General features: G+C 36.3%; 1 protein-coding gene across 2 annotated transcripts in view; it reads left to right on the top strand.

Annotated features, from left to right (window-relative positions):
• The window catches only part of LOC145690467 (uncharacterized), a 160,872-nt gene that overhangs the window by 9,729 nt on the left and 130,338 nt on the right, over positions 1 to 20,805 (top strand). Inside the window, exon 1 of one of the 2 annotated variants that reach the window (XM_081765379.1) lies at positions 11,385 to 11,496. The exons of the other annotated variant lie outside the window; for it this stretch is intronic. The gene's annotated coding sequence lies outside the window, so the exon portion shown is untranslated. Of the gene's footprint in view, positions 1 to 11,384; positions 11,497 to 20,805 lie in introns of those variants that run through there. 2 annotated transcript variants of the gene reach the window in all.

Here is a 20,805-nt window from a genome sequence, read left to right on the forward strand (position 1 = left end):
TAATAATAATAATAATAATAATAATAATAATAATAATAATAATAATATAATGCATCTGTAAACAGTTTCGTGAGGGTAAAATTTCCATCTACGAGAAGCATCTTGGTTTACATCTCTAAGATTATCAAGTGCCAGTTTTGTGCTGGATTCTGGTATGATGCAAAGATTTTCAACCACTTAAATCACAGTTAGAAACATAAAATAGTAAAAATTGTACTACTTATAAAAAATGCCTGTTTGTAACTACAATTTTCAACGAACTTAAAAAGTTCGTTATTGAATTCTCTATGTCTGTCTGTTTGTCTGTTATTTGTGATTTTTTTTTCAATTTTGAACCCTGCATTCGATAGAGCATCAAAAACTATCAGAGAAAGTGATTAAATTTTTCGCGTCACTCTTACCGTTCCCGAAATATTGGCCAAACAATGGCCACTTGTAGAGATTTAAAGAGGCATATCTTGGAAACCGTAAGTCATAGAGAGATTATATTGATAATCAGTATCTAAGAGGATGGTAAATATTTTGGTACCAAATAGTAACTGGTGACCACTGTCCAAGTGGCCACTGGTTTGGCCAGTGGCCACCAGTTAATATCGGTACCAAAACGTTTACCATCCTCTTAGGTATTGATTAGCGCCAATATCATCTCTCTATGACTTACCGTTCCCGTGATATTGACCAAAAATGGCCAATTTCTAGATATTTAAGGATCCATAGCTCGGGAACCATAAGTTGTAGGAAAATGATATTGATGTTGATCAATACCTAAGAGAATGGTAAATATTTTGCTACCAAAGAGTAACCGGTAGCCACTGTGCAACTGGCAATTGGTTTGTCCAATGGACAGTTGGCCAGTGGCCACCAATTATTATCGTTACCAAAATATTTACCATACTCTTAGGTATTGATTAACACCAATATCATCTCTGCATGACTTACCGTTCCCGTGATATTGGCCATAAGATAGTTCCGATTTCGGGAGATTTAAGGAACCAAATCTCGGGAATCGTAAGTCTCACAGAGATCATATTGGTGTTGTCCAATACCTACAAGGATGGTTATTATTTGGTACAAAATAATAACAGGTGGCCACTGATTAACTGTTTACTGGTCAACTGGCCACCGTTCCCCAAATATTGGCCAAAGAAAGTTCGAATTTCTAGATATTTAAGCAGCCACATCTCGAGAACTGTAAGTGATAGAGAGATGATATTTTATATACATATTTTTAACTGTGTTGGAAATGCCCACACGGACATTATTCGGGCAATGGAGTCCGCTTTTCTAATGTGCTCTGAATTTGTCTGTGGCCTTTTTCCAGTCCTTGAACCCTATGGCGAGAAAAAACAATTCAGCTCCGTGTATCAACATTTTACCTGTCAAATGATATGCCTTATACAATCAAAACACAAAATATAATTTCTGATTGTATCATAATGTAATCAGGGAATGTATGAAACCATTCCTCGCGACAAGATCGGCATGCAGTTTGTGAAAAATTCAAATCCTTAGTCGGCTGAGTTTTATTTTCTAAAACAGAAATTTCGAACTTTTCTCCTTGATCGGTTACACAAGATCTTTCATCAAGTTCTTTAGGCAAGTACTGTATGGGAGTGTTGAGGGAATTTGGCGCAATTTGCCTGACGTTTTGCTCGATTTGCTGCTTGGAACTGCTCGTGGAATCCGGTACTTCAAGTCAGGCACATTGCAGAGAATTCTGAGATGTATTTTGTTGTGAACTTTCTGTACCAATGCTGGCACTGGTTGTTGGTGAAGTTTTTTCATAAACACCAGGAAGACTTGTATTTTTCGATACTTCCTTTGTTGATGATAACCATGCGTTGGGTTCTTTTTCGATTAGACATAATCATCATCATCATCATCATAGGTATTCTGCCTTTATTGGCAGGTCACTTGCCGCAGCTGACATAAAGTAAGAAATAAAGTAAAGAACACATGTATAACGTATGCATTTCCTTGCATCCCTACATAACCAGCAAACTATTTAGTAACGCAAAGTTAACCCTTTTATTTCAATGCCAGACTGATTTACAGGTTTCAGCACTCTCTCCTACATGGCCTAAGTAAACGTTAGGTGATTAGGGTAGTTAGGGGATTCAAGCGATCGTTAATGTGTAAACTGAGTGCTCCTTCCGAGAACTTAAGCAGTGTTCATTTTGCTTTCTGTTGTGCTGGTAAAGCAGTGATAAAAGAATCCAAACACAAATATCACCTGAACCAAAATTTCAACTCTGTAAATAATAATTGTGCGCTGAAAAATTGTTGCAAAGGTTCACCACTAGTAATTAGAACATCGACTTTGTGGATGGGATAAGATTTGAATTTTTATGGGCCCTTCAGCAAGTTTGGCTATATCAGCCCTTCACGTGTCTAAGGGATGACGTCCCTCGGCGAGCATACAACCCGGAAAAAGGAACAGAGGAAGGAAAGGAAGAAGTAATTAGAAGAGGAAGTCACGGCCCCTAAAGAACGTACCATCCCAGCATTTGCCTGAGAGAAACCGTGAAGTAACCTGTTACCATGGCTGGCCTCGGGGATCGAACCTCGGACCTCCCGAATACGGAGCCGTAACGCGACCACTGCGGCACGGCTGCTTGTTATTGATTTATGGGGCTGATAAACTAATAATAATAATGCTTGCAATATTCTATAATCACAAATCATTGGGTTCACAACAAACAGAAAACTATTTAGAGAAATACCTATATTTTGATTTTAAATCCAAGAAATTAAACATAAAGAAAATGTTTCTACCCTGTTTTAAAATTTAGAAGAGCTATCGCATTTGTTTTAAAATAAATGTTGTTGATTTGTGTATCTTTTCAAGGGTAAAAGTGAGGGGGAACGCGAGGGGACGTCGTCTCCTCACCTCCAAAAATATGTACGGCGTCCCCCCAGTTCCTAAAACATTACAATGGGCAAAGATAGGCAGGGAACGTCGTGACGTCATGCCGCTACCTACCGCCCCCCTTCTCAGATCCAATTTTACCCCTGGGGTAATATGAAGAAAATAAATTGATTGTTAGAAGAGGACACTCTGTGCTTCAAAACATTATACCGTATTTACATAAAAAAAGGCACACAAACATGGAGAAAACAAAATTCATGAAAGAGGATCACCAAAACAAACAGTATTATTACACCAACGTGGTTGGTGCACTAACTCAACTACGAACAAGTATACTACCTAGGTATACTGAATAATTCCTAAATGTTACGATATTTTTTTAAAACCATCTGTACTGTATATACATATGCAATGGCAATTTCTGATTCCCCCCTTGTTTCTTTTAGTTCAATATACAGAATAGTCGGGATTTCGGGGAGGTCCGGATCCCCAAGGTCCAGCCCCGCATACATCCCTGTCGGAAGTGTTCTTACTGACGTTTGTGAACGTGTCCCCACCCTATCCCCTCTTCAAGGAAGAACGTCCTAAATACTGTGATTCGTTAGTGCTCATAAGGGATACATTTTTCATCACTATAAAACTTATTGCACTCTGCATATTTGTAAGAATGATTTAAATTTATAGAAAATATATTTAAATGTTCTGTTGCGCATTTAAACTATTCTCTTTTTTAAAACTTTAAAATCTCGCTCAACGACTCGTTTCATATTGCAGACTTACGATTACCTAAACAACAATTCTTAAAGAATTTAGTGTTTTGAGAATGTACACCAATGGAAAGAAAGAGAATTTTCAATTCTTTTTCCTTAATCTTTCTGTCTAATATGGGGTGAGAAAAAACGCCCGTTCTCATGTCTCAAAAAGAAAGATGAATCTGGAATAGAGAATTTTTTCACATTACCATAAAGAAACAAAATTTAGTTCATATAATCACTTTTATGTGATGTTTATGCAGTCTGAAAGTGGAGGGGCAAAACGAGTATCTTGCCCTCCATGAAAATTTCAGGGGGGCAGATGCCCCCCTTGCCCGGTTCCGACGTCCCTGACAGCAGCGCTGTAGGCAGAAAAGAAATAACATACAACTTTCGTTTTTTGTACAAGATATGATTCATAAATTATGCATACTTTACCCATTTAACATGACTTTCGTATTATTTTGACTTTTGCTACAAAGTTTATATTCACTCCAATGGCGCTTCATGATATTAAGTCCCAGTGAAGAAAAACCTAATAACTCAGAAACTACTCGAGTCTCAGTGATGCAATTTTGCCCATTTGTTACTGCACAGCTATCGTCTATTTTGTGCAAATTTGGGATTTTTTTTTTACTTCTGTCCTCCCTGAGATATTTGATGGTGAAGATACACGATTTTCGAAAATTCGCAATGTTTAAAAATTTTCAAAAAATCAAGTACCATATATAGTTCTCAGATCTGAAACTTGTTTAGGACGTTGTCTATTATCTAGTCTCTATGTAGACAAAGAATGTTCAGAGCTTCTTTTCTCGACGTTCTGAAGCACGTTTCAATGTGCACAGAACCTAAAATATTGTCAGTTCCATTATCTTTCAAATGGTTTTGGTTTGAACTCATTATCTTTAAAACCTAAAAAGTTACACCGTTTAACGGAATGCACTAAAAAGTTCAAAATGCGCTCAGGCGCCTATTCAAAATGGCCGCTACGACAAAATCTGCGCGGCTATAAAATAAATGAATACCTGTTTTCAACTCCCTAAATGTGTTACAAACTTAGGTAAAAAAAAAATTAATTAAAAAACTAAATTTTGTCAGCAACCATCATTGGTCGATTTCATTATGATTACGGAGATATAGTGAATAATAGAAACGGCTAAAATTTCGGCTTTCTCCTTGTCACCCTCTCTTTCTGTGAAGTGTTTTTTTCTGACATCCGACATTTTCGTGATCAGTGATGGGGTATATATTTAAAAAAAAAAAAAAAAATAGCGGATTCCAAATTGTTAAATGATTTGCCCTTAGAACTCAATTTTTAATCCCCGTTGCGTAGACTATAATGATTTTTTTAAGAATAAGGTTCCCTAGTTACCTAATTTCTCGTAATGGTAACGTTGCTCAGCCCATTTGTTCCCCAGATCTTAGTGTGTGTGATTTTTTCTTGTTGGTATACCTTAAATCAAAGGTTACGTGAAAACGAACTACACACATTGGACGAACTTAAGAGTGCCATACGACAGGAAATCGCTACCATACCACAACAAATGTTAGGCTGTTTTACGAGAGCTTAGGCGGAGATTGAAAAATTCATGCCGGGAAATGTACACCACTCCGATTACGTCATCTTCCAAACCTAAGACTTTGTTTTCAATATTTTTTAATGCCTGGTAAATGACATGTGGAAAATAGATAGTTTACATCATAGGTGTCGAAACTTGAGAGCACTACGCTCGCGAGCTCGGCATTCACGCTCAACTGGGCTCGGGCTTAATTGAGCGCGAACCTGAGTTAGCCCGAACCTTTTTGGTGTTTGTTCGGTCATTTGGACAAGAAAATTTGGTAAATATTTCTTTGTTTATATGAATAATGTTTTGCATGTACAGCAGGGGACACTTCTAAATGGTACACCTTAGCCGTAAATCTCCATATGGCTGTACCATTTAGAAGTGTCCCCCGCTGTACATGTGCAAACTTGCAAGAACATAGTATGATAGATTTTACCTTCTTATTCTTGATAGATTAAACCCCAAACAAGAGGATTATTTTGGCAGGCTGAAGGAAGGCATATACCAAATTTCATTGAAATCGAATAAGTTTTACGAGAGTTACTGTGGAGCAGGTGGACGGACAAACATAGAAATGACGTTCTAGTAGTGTGGTAGAGCAGAGTAGTAGGGTATTACGTTCGCTTCAATAATTACAAGCTCAAGTACTCGTTGAACAATTTCAAATTCATTAGATCAATCATTAAAAAAAAAAAAAAAAATCTGTACGTCGAAATCTAGATAAATCGCTTTCTCGTATCTAAAAATGTAGATTCACCCCCGTATTCCGTGAAATCATTAGGCGAAATCGTTCTTAGCCTTCAGCAAATAGGTTTCTCCGGCTCGTTTCTTAACATCTCTTCCCAAAGTAGTCGAGAACTTAAAACAAATAAATCTCATGCCGAAAGACAGAAGATTTACTTCATTTAACGAATGACAGAAACTAGAAAATATATTAGACAAATTCCTTGGTCTCCTAGAAATTATTTTTCGGAAGCCGTCTGTAGATTATTATTATTATTATTATTATTATTTACAAACAGAAGATAATGTGAAGATAATGATAATCTACTTCCTCGCACCTGAAAATGGTAGATTTACTTCATTCAATGGAGATCATTAGCACTCCTCACGTGATATGAATTTTTCGAAACTTTTTTTTTTTTTTGGCCAAAGTTGAGATCTTATTAGATCACTTTCTGGTGCCCGAAAACGAGAGATTCAACCCTTTTGCGATATTCATACTCAAAATTTTCGTCTCTTCTCCAACATAGGTATTGTGAATGTGGTTTTTTTCTTGAAATTATTTTTCCCAGGAAGATTAGCTAAATTGTTTTCTCAAAGTAGAAGACGGTAGATTCACTGCATTTCGTTTAAATCGTTAGGCAATTTCGTTAGCTCACTATGAAATAAATTTTCAGAATTCGTAGTTACATTATTTTTTTTACACTTGATCGAGATGTAGTTAAATGTACAGTATTTATTACACTCAAAAATGATAGACTCATTTAACATGAAAATCGTAGGTAAAATGTTACCCCTTCGTGGAAGTGATTTTTTATTAATTCGCCTCTGAATAACTTTCCCACTTCGAGACCTACCCAAATCAGTTTATCGGATCTAGAAAAGGCAGATTCATTAAATATCAAAAATCGTTAGTGAAAATGAGCTGGTTTACCCTCTTTTTACTTTTTTTTTTCCGTTCTCCCGCCTCAGTCATGTCCAGCTAGTCAAAATCTATGTTGAAGCCTCATAGAAGTAGGGTTTGTTGATAATCCTTCTTCACAAGCAAAATATAAATCAACAAAAATAAGTCTAGTTTCAGCTCATTTGGGTTTAGGCTGTATCCTGGTATAGTGATCAGTTTTAGTCAGTGTTTTCGTTTCTGTATAGTCGTTCCGGATATCAGTATTTTGTAGCCTCTATCCTTTCACACCATTCGTCCATATTGAATTGGTGCAAGTAAATGACAAATTAGTATTTTCATTTACAAAATTGAATATATTTAATCAATAGTTTAAAGGAACAACATAAAATTTAAAAATATTTTTTCACTCTTGTGGGTGAAATTTTCAAAATTCATATGAATAAACACGTAGTATTTATGTTCTATATGCAAAAATGAACTGTTAGCCACTTTCATATCTACATGTTCAACCTCCCAAATAAAATATATAACAATAGTACAACAAACAAACAGAACACATTGTAATACTTACCACATCCCCTCGATGTTGAATTTCTCAGAAAAGGGTATGCATATAAGCGATATCGGGTTGCGCTTCTGCTTCGGCTCAAAACTTTTACCATACAGGTTTCAGCCTTGGTGGTGAGAACTACACTATATACTTATGTTAGTGCTCACGACATTTGTGGCTGTCTTGTTATAAAAATCCATTGTTGTCTTATTCGAGACGCGAGCAGTGTTTCACCTCGTGAGCAACACTAAAAAATATTCCACATTACTGCTTACATTTCTCATAGCTTTCACTTTCCAGTCTAATCAGGCAATGATTTCAAAACGAGTTAAAACGAGCTAAACGATAGAGCCATTTTTCAAACTCGACTCGACTCGAAACTCGACCTCAAAACAGTGACTCGGCTCGGAACTCGACTTGAATTCACTTCGAGTTTCGAATCGAGTCGAGGTTTAGCTCGACACGTGCCCATCTCTAACTAATAAATGCAATCATAATAACTTTGAGCTCAATTTTCTCGAAATACACGATTTGTTACATATCACCTTCATCCTCTAAGACCTTCAGTTATTAAAATACTAGCTGAAATTGCCGTTCTTCGCACGGAGAGAATAAAGTTTATGCAAAATATATGGAAGTAAAGCAGTGAGTGAAATAAATTAATAACAAAGAGCAACATCGTTATCCTCTCGTGTTATGTTCTCTCGCATAACAACTATGTAATATTGGTTACATTCAGGCAAGGAAGGAGTTCTTACAACAGCCAGAAACGACAATAAAAGAACGATTTCGTAAGCGGTTAGATTTGGTTAACATCTGCCTGTGGTTAAGATCTGTATAAATTTGGTGGCTCTAAGTGACTCCTTTCTATTTGAAAACTGATGACAGATACAATTAATACAGTATTTTACTATATAAGTATAGAAGAGTAAGGCGAGCAAATAAATTCAGTTGCGTTCTTAAACTTACTTTCAATACTTTACTTGATGAGAAAGAAATTGATTTCTTTCAAATGCAGAGGTGAATTTTGTCGAAACTATGGGAAGAGAAAGTCTTCGCTCCTCATCTTGGAATAAATATTGTTTCCTATATTGTATATACAACGGAAGCGTACAGGAATTATATTTAAAAAAAGAAAAAAGACAGGAATCTTTAATTTAACATCCTACGAGTATGTCCTTTAGGCTAACGGAGGCTCATAATGAAAGTAAATTAAATCTTTCCATGACTATGCCCTTTAGGCTAAGAGGGATTAAGGCAAGTGAATGATGATTGAAGAATTGGTGGAAAGATAATGTGGGAGGAAACGGGATTGTACCAAGAAAATCCACAGACACGATGTTCTCCACCACAAGCTTATTTGGTCAGTGGCACCAGAGGTAAGCGTTCTACCATTGAGCCACCGTGCCCCCAATGAAAGTAAATTATTACGAAAGAAATGTCAGAATGAGGATGAGAGTCTCGGAAAAGCCCATGTAATTCATAGTTTTTGTTCTCCTAAAAAGTATTATTTATTCATTTATATTTAGTGTATGTATAAAAATACACTATAATGATAAATCACAGTGTAGGGGATAGTCTTGTTTATTTTCTGATACTTCTAATCGCGACGCACATGGTATTACTTGTAATGTCGTTTACATGATCAATACTACGAGAACGCTAGATTTAAAAAAAATAATTGCTTACACCTTTTTGTTTTAATAAGTCAGTTATGTTGTATACATGGAAGAGTTCACAGCAAGGTGTGAGCGGTTGCTCTGCTAAAACATCTGGTTCTGGCTGATATCCAAGATTCCCAGTTCTCTCCCTCCCCTTCTCCCTGGCTGCTGTACTGCAACCACTCTGTTGAGTTCATTAATCTATTGAGAATAGACCTACCTTTTAGAAGCTCTCAATAGCTTCCAAAAGAAAACCAGGAAATGGATTTGATCATTTTGTCAGATCTCTTTACTTTTTTTTTCATTACGAAAACTTAATATAATCGTTCGAAATGTGTGTGTGAAGAAAAATGGAAAATAGCTTGGTAGAACGAAAAACTCATGACGGAGTCTTAGCTAAAGTTGAGGGGAAATTACAGGATTCGATATCATTGGGGATATGACGAGGTGAATTCCCCTCACTTAATATTTTTGAAAGAAAACCTCCGCAATAAGAACTTACCGGAGGTGAATAAAATGAAAATGATTCTATTGTCAGAGATTAGCAAGTTACTTAGTAATATAGGTCTATTTTGGCATGCAAGTCTAATTAATGAGTGAGCTAGTGGTTAATTGTATTCCTATTCATACAACAATAGTTTAGTAATTATGGTTGTTCAAATATGCGAACTCTCCACATCGAAACATTTAGTGCGTAGTTTATTTTTACACTTTTGCCTTCCCCTCCTCTCCCTATTTCGACTGTTATGATTTCACACCCTGGGACGCACTGGACGGTGGCTCAGTGGTAGAACGTTCACCTCTGGTGCTAGGGGTCCCGAGTTCGATCCCAGCCCCCGCCAAGTGAACCTTGTGGTGGACAAACACCGTATGCGTGGGTTTTTTCTGGGTTCTCCCGTTTCCTCCCACTTTCTTCATTCCACCATTTCATTCATTACTCATCATCACCGTCTCCTTTAGCCTAACCGGCATAATCGTGGGACGTAAAACTCAAAGATTTCATTTCATTTTTCAATATAACTTCTACAAAACAAGCCTCATTATTCATTATTATCCCTTCTATTTGTTTGTTTTGCAAATTTGTTATTAAATAATCTGATCACACAATTTTCCAGACAGAATTTTAAGATGTTCATGAGCAAGGAATCAAATCTTTCTCACACCTTCGTTGTTTAAGAGTACAAAGCGTTAGTACCTACTTACGTTAGTACCTACTTACCTCTTGTCAATTTACTTAATAAAATATGAAATATGATGTACGGTATTTTAACTAAAAAGATACTATCCTATTAGTTGTATAAACTTTCGTCAAGCAGTTTAGAAACAACCAGGGAAACTAAGATTGAAATACAAATATTCAAATCATGTCTTGCCTTCCTCCCCCCCCCCCCCACACACACACACTTTTAACATCTAATCGTCGCTATTGGTTGGCATCATAATAAATGGAAAGATAATAAAATCATATAACTTTGTTTAGTGAAGGCCGCATCAAGAAAGAGATATTGGAATACCAGTATCGTGAAGCACATACGTATGTATGTATGTATGTGCGTATGTAATTTTTTTCTGAAAACGGTCTTGTATTGAACTAATTCCAGGATTTGTGTTTGGGATAACATAAGAATAGGATCCACACAAATAGCTACTTACTCGAGAAACAAAACATAATATATGTATGTTAAATTTAACGTCTCGCAGTAAGCTAAAGGAGATGGATGATTAAGGAAAGTGAACAAACATGGAAGAATTAGTGGAATGATAATGTAGGAGGAAACGGAAGAACCTCGAGAAAACCCACAGACCTGATGTCCACTACAAACTCACATGACTTGGAGTCGAATCAAGGACTCCTTTCATGAGAGGAAGTGAGCGGTCTAGCACAAAACCACTGGCCCCATCGACACAAATAATTCCAGGACTTCCATATACGGTGTACTTGAAGATCACAGCTACATTGATGTTAATGAAGAAACTTCAAGTCTTCACTATGGCTCAATAACACTTTCGCTTTCCATCACTGTTTTTTGTTGTTGACAATTCCTTTTACGCAGGAGGGCCACTGACTAATGTTTGGAGTGATGACCTCTTTTATTGCAACTTCTTTTTTGCTTACCTGGTGGCCGGCCGCCTACTTTCACACATAACTTCCCAACGTTGCCACATATCTCTCACATATTAGCCTATGAATTTGTTTACCTTAAAGAAGTAAACGACCACATCAAACAGGTAGGAAAAAATAAAGGCTTGAATCAATGAACTTTGGCAACGTGAAGCATTGAATAAACATTTCTGATCAGGGAAGAAAGGAACACAGTATGTGAGTGTATGTTCATGCGTGTGTGTGAGTGTGTGTGTTTGGCACCGAGCTCCAATCTGTCTGTCACACTCATCTGCACTCCGTCACCGGCTGCCGAATCGACGTTCCAATCGAAAGAGGCCGCCGAATGGATTAGCTAATAACAGACGCAGGTAAGGTTACTTGAACACGCGAAGCACGAAGGACAACGGTTTAAATACTAACAATAGCAATTAACGATAGGAGTTAACCTCTCTGTGTGTATAGTATACACCTTATGCAACATACTTAAAAGGAAAAAAAAACAAAAACAATACAAAATCAATCCTTGATGTTTATTTTTGAAACGACCCCCAACTAAAACGTTGCATTATCTTCTTGTTTCGTTATGTAACTTCGATAACAGCTTGAAAAGAAAAATAAACGTTGAACAACTCTCAAAATTTCAATGCAGGTTGTTGAGTTCTTTCTAAATTTAATATTGTTGAATAGTGTTACAGCTTAGGAGGTGTGTTCGCTGTTTGGTTTCAGTGGAAATGATTCAATGTAACAAAAGGTAATGCATAATTTTCGAACTAATTACTTAATTCGTCACAACTTGGTTTCTACTAAATTATAAAAGATGGAATGAGGATAATTTAGGACTATAACTACGATCTTAGTCCTTCACGGCAAATTAAGGTTATTGAGATTGTGCATGGAATATTTGTAGACGTTTAGCGTCCTTTTTCAGCATCGAGACTATATGAAATGTGGACTTACAGTCTAAGGTGGAATCCGAACCAGTTTAATGCATTCAAAATTTGTATTGGTCTTCTACTGGAAATCGAAACCCGGACCACGTGCACCAAAGGGGCACGTTAGAGTAGCGAGGAAGGCTTTCTGTGGTGTAAAGAATTTTAAATATTTCTATTTTTCTAAAAGATGGAACAAAATACTGATTTCCAAGCATCATAAAGCTTTTAGTGCGCAATTATGATTGTAGTTTAAAGCTCCATTCACGAGTTTAGAACTTATCACATACTGAAAAATTTTTAAAGGACGAAAATTGGTTTGTGTTCTATATTAGACAATATCTGTTCTCTAAAGACTCCGTTAGAGAATAGATATTGTCCAATATAGAACACATACCAATTTCTAATTTATAATATAGAACACATTCCAATTTTCATAATAAATCTGATTTTCTTTACTTCTATATTCTATTCTATATTCTTATTTAAGATAGAATATTACTGTAAATCCAGTTTATCTTTGAATGTGGCACTTATTTTAATAATAAAAATAATACATCTTACTACAAATTGGGGCCGCGGAGGTTCAGTGGTAGAACGTTCACCTCTGGTGCATAGGATTCTTGGTTCGATCCCAGCTCGCGCGAAGTGAGCTTTGTGGTGGACAAACATCATGTGTATGGGTTTTTTCGGGGTTCTCCCGTTTGCTTCCACTTTCTTCATTCCACCATTTCATTCATTTTTCATCAACAGCGTCTCCTTCAGGGGGCCGCGGTGGCTTAGTAGTAGAGCGTTTACCTCTGTTGCTTGGAGTTCCGGGTTCGATCCCACCTCCCACCAAGTGAACTTTGTGGTGAACAGACACAGCGTGCGTGAGCTTCCTCGGAGTTCTTCCGTTTCCTCCCACTTTCTTCATTCTACCATTTCATTCATTTCTCATCATCACCGTCTCTTTTAGCCTAGCCAGCATAATCGTGGGATATAAAACTTAAAGATTTCATTTTATTTATTTATTTTTTTTTTTACTACAAATTACCCACATTGTTTTCGGTTTTCGATGTTGATGTCAATTCCTGAAATAAAAGCAAGAATAGGATCAGAGAGAAAGAGGTAACAACATTAGGTAGAAGAGAATAAAGATTAAGTTAAAAAAGAAACATAAAATGCTTCGTGTAGAGATGTATTGTACTTCACATGGACGAAACATGGACGAACTACGCGAAAGCGATTTCAAGCGACTTAACACTTTCGAAGTATGAACGTGGGGAAAATTAGATTGGTAATAGGGAAAACCGATGAGAAAGCGCGAGGAATAGTGGAAAGAAATAACAATATTGAATGTAACTAAGAAGAGGAAAAGAATCTGATTAAAAGATTAATTAAGAGAAAACATGTTCTAAGGCACATGATAAAAGTGATGGTGGAAGCGAAAAACTTTTAAGTCAGGACAGTGAGGTTGGCTGTAGATCGCAGGGCATAGAGTAACAAACCAATTACAGGCATAACAAACCAATAATGGGAATACTTATGGTGATTATGATATTTCAAACGCATGATAAAAATAACCATTGACGTAAATACGATTTCATCAGATTAGAAATAGTTGAATTGCCATTTTAAAAAGTAAAAAAGAAAAAAAATTGTCACAGCATCTACCAGTACTCAAAATTTCGTCCAGTATTGCCTTGACCTATGTAAAATAAATGAAATATACACTATGTATGTGGAACGTTCAGAGAACAAGGGAATCAAATCACATTACCAAAGTTAACGAGAAAAAGAGACATAAATTTGCATGGAACGCTTAAGTGCTCGTACATGGAAAAGTTCAGTGTTTCTTTTAACATTATAAGAGTTATTTACAATATCTGAACATTTTAATCTTTTGAACACTAAAATGAGTTTCAGATAGAAGTCTTAAAAATGAAATGTCCAAATGACGAAACTTGGTCTTGATTCCCTTCTACACTGAACGCGCCATATGAAATATCTAGGTTAGTAAATAAGTTTTGATACTGGAGTTTTTTTTTAATACCCTCATATAGCCAGGCTAGTCTCTATACCGCTAAGACAGAGGCCGAAATAATTTTGAGGGTGCTAGCTTGGGTTCACCTTAAATTATTGACTGCTTATTTTTTGAACATATATTTATCCAAAGAAACAAGTGAAAGTTTCATGGGTGCTGAAGGTTGCGATCACATACTTTGAACCTCTCTCTTAATTCAAAATGAGATGCATATACTTGCAATATTCTCTGTCTGAGAAACATCTCGTTAGACTCTCTGGTGCCGGAGCTTAGTAACGATCCTTAGCTAACAAATATGAACAAAATCATTTCCCTGATACCGTTAGCTTGGAAAGTGAAATAAATTATTTTATTAATCAACTAAAAAGCATTTGTATTTCTTCAAAGAGTATGTTTGAAGGAAAATACAATATTGAGCGTCATTGATATATCTATTCTACACTGAATATTTTAACACATTTTTACTGTGTTTTATGGAAAAATTGCGGTACCTAATTCTTGATATTAAGCGGAATAACACGTTACCGAAGTGAAAGATGTTACTTTTATTTAGTTTCTGGGATATTTTAATATGTATTACACAATTATTTTTAAAATAACTATTTGATAAATATTATTTTGCTTTAATCATTTGGGGGCACAGTGGCTGAATGGAAGATCGCTCACCTCTGGTGCGAAGGACTGTCCATGGTTCGACCCCAGACCATGTGAGTTTGCGGTGGATAACATCATGTCAGTCACTTTTCTCCCATATTCTCATTCCACCAATTATTTCATAATCATTCGTTTTTGTTAATCATTCATCTCTTTCAGCCTACAGAATAAAACTATTGGACGTAAACGATTTATGAGTAACATCATTTTAATGACTTTATTTTTTGTATACCTCCGAAAATATGCCATACAAAATTGTGTTGAATTGTCGAAGTCATGGAATAATAATAATAATAATAATAATAATAATAATAATAATAATAATAATAATAATAATAATAATAATAATAATAATAATAATAATAATAATGTTTTTATTTGCCTAATAGCAAAAATACAGCACCTTGTCAGACAAAAATAAACGCATATTGCATACAATGTAACCTACTTGCTGAAATAATAAAAAAAGATAATGATAAAATGAAATAGCATCGGATTAAACAATAATTCCTATTCAAATTAATATCAACTATTTTTAGATTCAAAATTTATACATCGTCAAAAATACTACAAATGATATTTGTCGAACTTAAAATTTATGCTTCTGTACTGATAAAAATAGACGTTTCAAATTAGATTAAGAGTTGGTCATTCTTAAAATTACAAATTTTGGATTCAAGGAAACTAATGTTTATCCATTTCTCATATGATACATTGGTACCCTTATACCTATATTATGTAAGCAGCATTCACTATGACATCTATTGTCTACTATTTTCTGAATACAATTTCTTTCAATAACTTTTTCCTGTCACTTAATACCTGTAATCCCCAAAATTGATTTCAGAGTTTATAACTATGTGAGTAGTAATCTCTTTAATTTTACGGCATAGTGTAACGTTATATTTTCTTTCTTACTTATTTTCCGTTACATTAGCCCAGTTCGAATATTAAAATAACTCACCACTATCAGGCACCCTTAATTTATATGTATATTTGCAAGAACTATTGATTGCATAATCTTGAAATTAGACACATCACATTCATATTACAACGAGTTTTATTCTCTTAGTCACCATTAACAAGTACAAGTTGTCATAGCAATCCGAAACAAATAACTATCTGTTGTTACTGTAACCACGATTACAGATAATATATAACATCAACATATACGAGGGCGTCCATCAGGGAGGGCAAGGTGTGGCGCTAGCCCCCCTAGAGGAAGTTGTACTTCAGAATACCGAAAACCCAACAGAATTTTTACATTAATTACAGAAAATTTGAACCTATATTTGAAACGTCGCTTATACTTCCCCCCTTGGAAACAACAAGATGGGCGCCCTTGAACATATATTCTATATATTTTCTTCTTCTTCTTCTTAACAACAGATTGTGCACTTTTAAGTAGCACCTTTGCTCAAAACAGCTAAAAGAAAAATGAAAGTAACTCACAAATATACAATATCGTTGTAATAGTAGCCTAATAAAAGATTTTTGGACTGACTCAATTTTGTTTGCCAAGAACATAACCACACCAAACTCTAGTCTTGATATTGAAAGCATCTTGTATAAATATACATATGACCTGGCATTTTAAAACAGCCCATTGTTTGAAAATAAACCTTATTCTTCTTCTAGCCCCTTGGACTATATCATCAATATGATAGCTAAATTACATATTTGACCGGCTATACACTATAGGATAGATACTAGGAAATATCTTACGATTTGTCCTAGAGTCAAAATCTCAACGTGTATGGCATCAAATTGCATGTCATTTCCTATGTGCTGAACGATCTTATGGGATTTATCTTGTTTAGAGCACGCTCTATTTCGAAAAGAAAATTGGTAAGATTTCGATTTAAGCGATATCAGGTGAGAGAAAGTGAAAACAAACAACTTTTTACGTATGTTTTGCTCATTTATCTTCTGATCGCGCAGGTTTACTTTAGGTGCACCACTCGAAATAATTGTTGAAAAATTATAATTTGTTACTTATTTCCTTATTATTATTTCCTAAATGATTTGCGCTGGGCGATATGAAAATACCTCATATGGCATAGATAAAATTCAAGGGGACCATCTAAAGCAGTTATTGAAAAACTTTTTTTTTTTTTACGATTTGCCTATAAATACGGCATCCGGGTGTATAGTATGAAAACTATAGTGCAAAAACTCAAACCAGCCTGTACTAAGTGGCCACTAAAAAGCACGAATGCTATCTGAGTGAGAACTGGTTGAAGCGGGGACTCGGCGTTAGCGAGGGGGTGCGTCCGAAGGAAGCAAGCACGTAAGCGAAGGTAGTCAAAACGAGTGGGTATTTGCAATGGTAGGCCTACGACTTTGAGTGATACGACTTCGTCGTGGTGTCATGCTAGTAGCGCTCAATTTGTAAACGTAAGTTACAGCTTCTGTAAACTGTGCAGAAATACACCGGTGGTAGAAAATAGTATCACCGGTCATCTTTTATATGCACTCACTTATGTAAATGTTTCACTGAAGAGGTCCAGGAGAACGTAGAAAATGCAAAATTTACAGGAGAAATGGAAGATGCAAGTATTTATACCTAACATACTATAACCAAATCTAACCTACTGAAACTACAAGGTCTGTATGATAAGTAATGAGACTCGCCGCGCCGCGGCGCGCGTGTCGCTGGAGCGGGTTTGTCGGTGATGGAGGATGTAGGGGGGGGTCCGAGCAAAGCAACGCACCGCGCGTCAGTTGGCTCCGAGCCTTAGTGGAGCGCGGACAAGCCTTGGACAAAGCCCTTGTGAACATTCTTGTCACGGCGGAAAATCAACAAACATGGAGGGTTCCATCGAACAGCGTTATGCGATCAAATTTTGCGTTCGCCTGGGGAAAACGGCTACTCAGACGCTTTCTCTCATCACGGAGGCCTACAAAGAGGAAGCCCTATCCAAAGCCCAGGTGTTTCGTTGGCACAGTGCGTTCCGGAACGGCCGGGAAAGCGTTGAGGATCTGGAGAGGGCTGGACGCCCGACAACAGTGACTACGGACGAAACTGTGGCAAAAGTGAGGGATCTCCTGAACTCAGACCGTCGATTATCGTTGAGATTGATTGCTGATGAACTCGATATGAACCACACAACAGTGCACAAGATTGTGACGGAACAATTGGGAATGAGAAAAATCTGTGCGAAACTGGTGCCGCGAGTGTTGACTGACGAACAAAAGCAACGACGTGTTGATTGTTGTCAGGAACTGTTGAACCTCATGAACAGTGACCCTAACTTTGAAGATGACGTCATAACAGGTGACGAGTCGTGGGTGTTCCAGTACGACCCTGAAACGAAACGTCAAAGCGCGGAGTGGCACACTCCTGCGTCCCCGCGCCCCAAGAAGGCCAGAATGTCGAAGTCAAAGGTGAAAACAATGTTGATTGTTTTTTTGACAATGTGGGGGTGGTCCACAAGGAGTTTGTACCCCAAGGACAAGCCGTCAACGCCGCCTTCTACAAACAAGTCCTTGAGAGACTGCACAGGAGCGTCAAGCGGAAAAGACCGGCGATCGCTAGCCGGTGGAAGTTGCATCACGACAATGCCCCTGCCCACACCGCCTTCTTAGTGACCTCCTTTTTGACCCGGATTGGGGTGGAAGTCCTTCCACAACCACCCTACAGCCCAGATGTGAGCCCGGCCGACTTCTTCCTCTTCCCGAAGCTGAAGCCACGCTTGAAAGGAACCCGTTTTGCAGACGTCACAGCCATCCAAGCAGCCGTGACCACATTTCTAAAGGACATGCCGGCTGCTGACTTCCAGGGGGCGTTTGCAGCGTGGAAACATCGATTGCAGAAGTGCATCGACGCAAGAGGAGAGTACTTCGAAAGCTTTTAAGTCCCTGTACAGATCAGATCAATAAAACAATGTTTCCAGACCTGGTCTCATTACTTATCATACAAACCCTGTAAACTAACCTTAGAAAATAATATTAATATTAATAGAAAAAATTATATACTCCTATACTAATATAATCTTACATAACATAATATAACCTAACCTAACCGTAACTAACTTGAACTAACCTAAACTAAACAAATGTGGACAGAAACTACCGAAATTGTAACATTTCTTAGAAAAAATAGCTGGACTCCTTTTGCTAAACATTGTTCCTCACTTATTTCATCCGTAGTAAAACACTTATAATGATTTTACACTAGTAAACCTACACTTATTATATTACAATATAGCTGTATTACTTTGTATTTAATTCTATTCCTTGCAGAAATTTTTCTTTATAAATATGTCTTTACATGCAAAGAATTGAATTTTACCTATAAATCTTCTAAAATGTGGTGCGTCAAGAGTACATCAGCGCCCTTCTGATTTTCATGCTTTTATTATTTTTTAAAGAGGTATCCAATTTAACAATATAGCTCCTGGTATTAATATTAGTAGGTTGTGTAGTGTAGTTAGCATAGGAATTCATCAGTCTTTTACTTTTGTTAAATACAACTATTTCATGATATTGAAAAACGTCATTCGGTCAGACAGGAAAACTCGTCATGTATATGGCACATAACTGTAGGATTTCCTACGAGATATGTCATAACATTTTTCCGAAGATAAATCCTAAGATATTTCCTAGGATTTATCTCGTAGTATATAGCCGCCCTTTCTGTCAAACACTATACCCAAATCTTTAATCTGTTGAGCTCTATGCAAAGTTACACCACTAACTACATATTTGCCTCACATAGAATTGGGTTTTGTTAGTATATGATATGTATTTAGTTTCCTCACAATTTATTTTCAACAAGTTATTTCTAAACCTTGTACTAACAGTATTTAAATCTTACTGTAGTAAATGGTTATGATACTTACTATTTATCATTCTAAATAATAATAATAATAATAATAATAATAATAATAATAATAATAATAATAATAATAATAATAATAATAATAATAATAATAATAATAATAATAATTATTATTATTATTATTATTATTATTATTATTATTATTATTATTATTATTATTATTATTATTATTCCATGACTTCCACAATTCAACACAATCTTGTATGGCATATTTTCTGAGGTGTACAAAAAATAAAGTCATTAAAATGATGTTGCTCGTAAATCGTTTACGTCCAATAGTTTTATCCTGTAAGCTAAAAGAGGTGGATGATTAACAAAAATGAATGATGGTGAAATAATTATTATTATAGTGAATCTAAGCGAAACCAGAAGAAGGTATGACAATGCAACTGTCTTTGAATCAGGAAACAAAACGTAAACAAAAAGTACTAAATTTAAACATTCGTTTTGTGTAGGGATGTAGGAAATTATTTTTTGTGTGGGAACTTTTTTTTAACATTCAACATCACTAACAAAGCAACAGTTAATATGGTTATTTTATATTTATCTGTACGTTGTATTAACAAGTCTTTTCTTTCTTTCTTTCTCTCTCTCTCTCTCATTGTTCTAGTCAAACAAATATAGGATATGTAAATCTATGCCTTAAAACGTAGAGGAGGCCGCGGAAACACAGTGGTAGAGTGTTCAGCTTTAGTGTATGAGGTCCTTGGTTCGATCCTAGCTCGTACCAAATGAGTTTTGTGGTGGATAAACACCGCGTGCGTGCTTGCGCGCGTTTTCTCGGGGTTCTCCCGTTTCCTCCCACTTTCTTCATTCAACCGTTTCATTCATTTCTCATCATTACGTCTCCTTTAGCCTAACCGGCATAATTGTGTGACGTAAAACTTTAAGATTTCCCAAAACGTAATTTTAGTGGCATTAGGAAGCATTTATTAATTTATTGCTTACTATTTCTTGTAGTTCACACACACACACGCACATGCACACTATCTGTATACTGCAAATTGATTTTACGTTTAAATTTTATTCTAAAACATACACTTTGCAAAATAATAAGAAAGTGTTTCCTACGAGCCGGACTTACGGGGAATAGCATAGTAATATACCATGGACATGGTCAAGTACATGGGTGAAGAGTAGAAAAGCAAGGGGGTAACGGCCCCCAGCTTCCTGAACTGATCTTTCAATGTATAGTGGTGTATTGGACTTTGCAGTCCATTCACAC

Source organism: Thermobia domestica, chromosome 7 (assembly GCF_964235325.1).
Source record: "Thermobia domestica chromosome 7, izTheDome1.hap1.1, whole genome shotgun sequence".
Taxonomy (NCBI): Eukaryota; Metazoa; Arthropoda; class Insecta; order Zygentoma; family Lepismatidae; genus Thermobia; species Thermobia domestica.